At 47.9% G+C, this 6,891-nt stretch overlaps 1 protein-coding gene across 1 annotated transcript in view; it reads right to left on the bottom strand.

The window, feature by feature from the left end:
- Positions 1-822: 822 nt before the first annotated feature.
- LOC143715460 (uncharacterized) overlaps positions 823-6,891 on the bottom strand; it is a 263,726-nt gene continuing 257,657 nt past the window's right edge. The window contains exons 2-3 of the transcript XR_013195760.1: positions 1,228-1,271; positions 823-1,051 (exon numbers count right to left, since the gene is read on the bottom strand). The gene's annotated coding sequence lies outside the window, so the exon portion shown is untranslated. The remainder of the gene's footprint in view (positions 1,052-1,227; positions 1,272-6,891) is intronic.

Raw genomic sequence — 6,891 nt, 5'->3', positions numbered from 1 at the left:
TGAACTCGCTCATGTAATTTCAGAGATCCAGACTGAGTGAAACTCTTGTCACAATATGAGCAGTTGTAAGGTTTTTCTCAGGTATGAATTCGTTGATGCTGTTTCAGATAGGCAGATCTTGTAAAGCTCTTCCCACACACATGATCTCTCACATCATTGTGTGTTTTCTGGTGCAGTTTAAAACTGTCCAGCCTTGAAAAACTCTTTCCACAGAGAGAACACACATAAGGCTTCTCATCTGAATGAACTTTTAGGTGTTTTTTTAGATGTGATGGAATAAAATCTTTACCACACTGATCACAGTTAAATGTTTTTTTTCTCCAGAGTGAATGTGCAGATGATCACTGAGTACTGATGCTTGAGAAAAACTCTTTCCACACTGAGTGCATGTATACGGTTTCTCTCCAGTGTGAACTCTCATGTGTTTGTTAAGGTTTCCTTTCTCTGTGAAACTCTTTCCACACTGAGTGCAGGTGTGCGTCTTTTTGGCTTTTGTTCTTTGAATTGTAAAGTTACGATGTTCCTCCTCCACTTCATTCAGTTCTTGTCTTTGCTCTTTGACTCTCACCTGGTCTAAAATACACAGAAATAGAGTTAGAATCAGTTCAAGTGAACCATTATTTAATAGCAGAAAGCAACAGACATCAGATCTTTCACTTTTTGTTTTGTCATAAACTTGTTTATACAGTAAAAATATGTTTGACAACTGCTGGTTATGATCATTGAAATGCATTTCTCCATTTATCATCCATTTACTGCTTATTAATTCACATCTACCAAAGCATCAACAATGAAGAATCAAGAATGGACACCAACCTGTTTGTTCCTCAGTATCTTCATGTTTTATTCTGGATGGTTCTGGATCACTCATGTCTTCAATCTCCTCTTTAATAACCTCCATATTTAACAGTCACACAGATTTCAGCTGCTACTCCTGGAGTTTGTCCTTCTCTTGTAGGATGATGGGAATATTCCCAGTATTTATTGGTGAATTGTTGTGGGAGGGGCTTCACTGCAGGTGTGAACTGTGATCACTGTGTTTTTATCCAATCTGCATTTAAAAGTACAGTCATCATGTTAAACTGAGCTGCTGAAAAGCCTCTTTGTCTCCAAAAGTTCCCTGTTTTCAGCTCATTCATTATGGTGATGTCTGAGATCTTCAGTAAATTGGCACATTAAATCCTTTTATTGGTGTCAAGAGGCTGAAACAAACTACAGCATCATCACCTTTAACTTCAGGTCTTGTCTTTGCTCTTTCACTTCCATCTGGTCTGAAACATATGAAAACATTTAAGTTGTTAGAATGTGTTCATGGAGGATAACATGTGAATATTGAAGTGAACCCTGATTTAATAACAGAAAACGTCTCGGTTACGTATGTAACCCTCGTTCCCTGAGTAGGGAACGGAGACGTTACGTCGGATGACGACGAATGGGGGTTTCGCTTAGAACACCTATCGACTTCGAGTATTACAAAACGAGCCAATGGCAAATAAATGCCATGGGTCTGTGGAATTTGCATAGCGTATCTCCGCCTTACCTCGTGGGTATAAAAGGAGGACGCCGGCAACCTGCAGATGTTTCTTCGCTGAGGAGCCAAGACTGAGCTCAGGCGATCCCCGCGGTACAGCAGAAAGTGGCAGGAAGACATAACGTCTCCGTTCCCTACTCAGGGAACGAGGGTTACATACGTAACCGAGACGTTCCCTTTCGTTGTCACTCCGAGTTACGTCGGATGACGACGAATGGGGTTACCAGTCTAATCACGCCACCTTCTCGGCTGTCTTCCAGTGCCCTGCGTAAATCTGAGATCCTTGTCGTGAGATTGGCACGGACGAAGGACTCCTATCTAGCACAGGAATACCAAGGTACACTGGGGAGGATATCCCATAGTTTATAGGAAATATGCAATTATTGCCAACTCAGAGGGGGGGACTTAGAAAATACACATATGACCCAAAGGGATGCATATGGAGAACACTGGGGTGTCCAGCCGCAGGTGGAATATTTCAACCCCAGGGGTGGCAAGATGGCTTGCCAAGGGAAAGACACATGCTCAGAGAGGCTTACAGTGGAAATACACATGTGGGGGTCGCTCAGAGGAGGGACCATGCACACGGGAGGCACCTAGCCAACGCGCAGGCAATAGACACTGGCGCCGACGTCAGGAGTGCTGGAGGAACTCAGGGCTTTCGGAGAAGCTCACCTGAGGAAATATCGCATGTATCCAGTCCGTGGAGTGGAATGGCGAGCAAGCGAAGACACCTGAGCGGATCCAGTACTAGCTGGTTGAAGCGAGTACATGAGAGGACACTGGCTCCACTCAGAGATTGTAGAATCTGGCGAATGTGTTAGGTGTCGCCCAGCCTGCAGCTCTTCAGATGTCTGTTAGCGGTCTCATATGTAGCAATCCGAGCGGCGTTGCCGCGGCTGCAGAAGCCATATGCCCCAGGAACCTCTGAAAAAGTTTCAGTGGAACCGCACTCTTGCCCTCGAACTGTCTCAGGCAAGTCAGCAGTGACTGCCCGCGCTCGCTCGTAAGCTGCGCGGACATGGCGACCGAGTCGATATCCATACCGAGAAAAGAGATCCTCTGCACGGGGCAAAGTTTGCTCTTCTCCCAGTTGACCCGAAGGCCCAGAAGAGCTAGGTGCCGAAGCACTAGGTCCCTGTGTTCGCAAACCTGAACTCGAGAGTGATCTATGATCAGCCAGTCGTCGATATAACTCAGGATGCGAACCCCATGTTCCCGAAGGGGAACAAGGGCAGCCTCGACAACCTTCGTGAAGATGCAAGGAGACAGGGCTAGCCCGAAAGCGAAAACCGCGTACTGGATGCCTGCCCCTCTAAAGAAAACCGAGGAGAATGGAGACATGAAAGTAGGCGTCCTTCAGGTCGATCGCTGCAAACCAATCCTTGGGCCGTCTGCATTCGAAAACGCGTTTGAGCATCTTGAACGGCATCCTGTGAAGGGAGCGGTTCAGCACGCGCAAGTCCAGGATTGGCCGTAACCCACCGGTTTTCTTGGGGACAATGAAGTAGGGGCTGTAGAAGCCGGACCTCATCTCGGCTGGAGGGACAGTCTCGATTGCACCCTTCGCCAGCAGGGTGGCAATCTCTGCTCTCATGATGGGGGCATAGCCACCGACAAAAGTGGAGCGGACTCCCCAAGCGGGGAGGAGACCGTGCGAACTGAAACGCATAGCCGAGCCTGATGGTCCGCGCGACCCAGCGGGACAGACGGGGAAGCTCTAACCAGGCTCCCAGGAACTGAACCAGCGGGATCATGCGAACCACAGGCGTCCCCCCGGAGGGGCAGCGAAGCGGAGTAACTGGCCCAGACGTGGACGGCATAGCGGCCCGATGTGGGGGCACAGTTAGCAACCGCGCCCTGGCAGAGGGGACCAGGGGAGGACCAGGCTGGTCGTCCCGCGGGGGCCTGCTCTGCCAGGGGTCTGGCGACAGAGGGGGACAGGGGCGAAGCGGTCCGTGGACGGCACGCCGTGTCAACCACCTCTGGGACAGAGGGGGACGAGGAGAGCACGGCTTGTGGGCGGCGCTCTGTGATGTCCGAGAACTCTCTGTGCTCAGAGACGGGAGAGTCAGCTCTTTGGAGAATAAGGATTCTTCCCCGGCCCTCCCCCGGGGAAAGGAGTGGTCCTGCTACCAACTCCTGGAAAGAACTGAGTCCCATCTCTGAGGAGCCCATCTCAAGAGCGCCGCTTAACCCGGCGTGTAGCGGGGTGCGGGGCTGGAGAGGACTGTGGCGTCCGACCGCGGCCTCCAGAGCCGACCCGGGTGAACGGGCGGGGTGGGATGCGCGGGGGGGCGCCCTCGGCGGTGGGCAGACCGAGGGATCTGAGCGGACGGCGGGGCCGTCGGGACAGAATCAACCTCAGTCTGCTCCATCGCCGAGGAGCCCGTCTCAAGAGCGCCGCTTAACCCGGCGTGTAGCGGGGGGCGGGGCTGGAGAGGGCTGTGCCGTCCGCCCGCGGCCCCAGAGCCGGCCCGTGAACGGGCGGGGTGGGAGCCGTGGGAGGGCGCCTTCGGCGGTGAGCAGACCGAGGGATCTGAGCGGACGGCGGGGCCGTCGGGACAGAATCAACGTCAGTCTGCTCATGGGCGGCTGAGAGCTGTTGGGCAAGCCCTCAACCGCACCGCCGAAGAGGCCGACCTGGGATATGGGAATGTCGGACAGACGGGTCCGCGCGACATCCAGCACATCAGACAGGTTCAGCCACAGAATGGTGAGCATCACCTGACCCAGGGATCAAAGCCCAAACACACTAGACAGCGCTCGTGCCCATCAGAGTCCGATACCAGTCCGCTGCAACCAGAAATGCACGGGCGAGCCGTCGTTAAAAAGACGTGCCGCGTGCAAGCTCTTTTATGAGAGGAGAAAAAAGCTCCGCGATGTTAAAGCACACAGGGAGACACACACACACACTGGCAGATCACTGCACAGATCAGCAGGCACTGTGAGTTCGCTGCAGATCGCTGTCACACCAACACCGGAGAGAGAAGCTCGTCTCGTAGAGCGAAGTCAGAGATGACTGTGGAGTGAAGAAATACTCTTGGCTCCGAAGCGAAAACATATCTGCATGTTGCCAGCGTCCTCTTTTTATACCCACGAGGTAAGGCAGAGATACGCTATGCAAATTCCGCAGACCAATGGCATTTCTTTGCCATTGGTTCGTTTTGTAATACTCGAAGTCGATAGGTGTTCTAAGCGAAACCCCCATTCGTCGTCATCCGACGTAACTCGGAGTGACAACGAAAGGGAACAAGTGAGATCTGTTTATCAAATATCATATCTTTGATGTGCCAAAGGTTAGTTTTGTCATCCTCTTGTTAATAGTCCAAATTTGAATGACAACTGCTGCACAAGATTATATATACAGGAATTACAGGATTTAATACATTTTAAGATCTTTTTTAAGACTTCCTCCATACATTTTTAGACCTCATCGCCACTTCAAGTTTTAACCGTTACATCAGCGACACCTTAAATTTACTATGTATTGATTGTAAGATAGCACAACTAAACAGTCTTAGTTTGTGATAACTTCTTATCAATGCAACATAATTTAGAAGGGTGGGAACAAAGTACAAGAGAATTAATTGAGCAAATATATAACATAAACATTTAATTAAACCCTTTTTTGCAGAACCAGATAACTCCACATTTCATGTTACAGAGTTAAACATAACCAAGTAATTGTTATGATACATAATACAACACTCAGTTAATCTTTGTAACGTTAATCTCCTCAGATGACACAGACGCCTGACAAACTTTGCTGTTGTGATTAACGTACACACACTACTTTTCCCTCAACACTAAACGTGCTGCTTTAGTAAGTTTCTGTGAAAAGGTTTCAGCTTTTATTTTCCTTTTACGCCCTGAAGAAGAAATCACGGGAAATCAAAGTTCGTTGAAATTATCCATCCTCAATCACTTTTAGTCAGCTTTGACGAAACTCCTCTTAGCTAGCGCATCTTTTCAAAGTGACATCTGACATGAATACTGCGCGCTGAGTCGCTAAAACAGACTTCAAAAACAAACAAATCCACCACAGAAAAAACGTAGTCTAAAGACAGTATTATTCAGATGCTATTTTACTTTGCTTCTCTCATCTACACAGACGCAGCAGTTCCCATTTTTGCAAACCATAATAATTTGAGGCCCTGACGAGAACGTCGGTCTCCTCGGCTGTGAACCGCTCCTGGCGTTCGCCTGGCAAATCAGCCATTATAATAGCAATCCGGCATGGAACAAGCACGTCTGCTTTTAAAGGGAATGTGGGATGGCGCTTTGATTGGTTTATTGCACGTTACGCCCAAACCCCACCTATGAGTAATGTAGCTACTTCAGACCAACACATTTTAGATTTTTAGAGACAAAAGTCCACAAAGTTACTTGCGTTTCACGTTTGATACTTGTGTTTCAGGTCTTTAAAATGGGGCCCTAAATGTTTTTGTTCTTTCAATTTACACAGTTTAATATTTTCAACTAAAAGAAAACCTTATGATGTAACGTAAGCTTGTTGTCTATATTAAATTTCCCCTTTAGTCAACAATGTTGTTTAACATCCATGCGTAAAGGGACATATGCGCTAGTCAGTCCGAGAGCACGGTAACAGATGACGTCAAATCTAGCGGGATTCCATAAATAAACTGACCCTAACCCTACGCAATGATTAAATTCAGGCAAACTTTTGCAACTAGCCTGACGTCGTCATATTCAGATTCTAGTCAGAATATGAGTCTGATACTGCTCCATTGGGCTGTGATTATGGGGTGTTTCAACCGAACTAGGAAAAAAATGCCTCTGCACTCAATTGGATAGACCTACAACCAATCAGAGCAACGGAGTAAGTGACAAATCCCGTAGGAAGGACGGCAAAAACACATTTCCGATCGACAAATGCCTTGATTGCTGTTGTCTGTTCCTCTTTTAAATTGAATGCGCTGTCGGTATCTTCTATGTCAGATGCGATGGCTGTATCTACACATTCTTTGTTGTAAACGAATTCAACCCAAGCGCTCTTTGGTGACGTGGATGATTACGTTACTGTTGATGATCTGTCCATCATCGTATAAAGCCCGTCCTGATTGGTCCGAACAGTTTTGGTTCAAGCATAGTTGCTCCACAACGGATCAAGTCCAGACCAAACTTCCTGACCTCAAATGTTGTGGGAGGAGCGAAGTTCGGCTGGCATCCAGGCTAGCATACAACCTCTTTGGACAAATATACATAGTGAAAAGATGATACAAATTGTAATACCTTGGAAAATGGCATTTAACACTTTTTAAGGGCCTTAATTATTTCTCTAAATTCATTGATCAACTTTTAATACTTTTTTTAGACCCCAAGGACACCATGTATCA

This window comes from Siphateles boraxobius, unplaced genomic scaffold (genome assembly GCF_051911475.1).
Source record: "Siphateles boraxobius isolate OS27281-9 unplaced genomic scaffold, OSU_SipBor_1 6, whole genome shotgun sequence".
Taxonomy (NCBI): Eukaryota; Metazoa; Chordata; class Actinopteri; order Cypriniformes; family Leuciscidae; genus Siphateles; species Siphateles boraxobius.
This window is presented reverse-complemented; position numbering and strand designations above follow the sequence as displayed.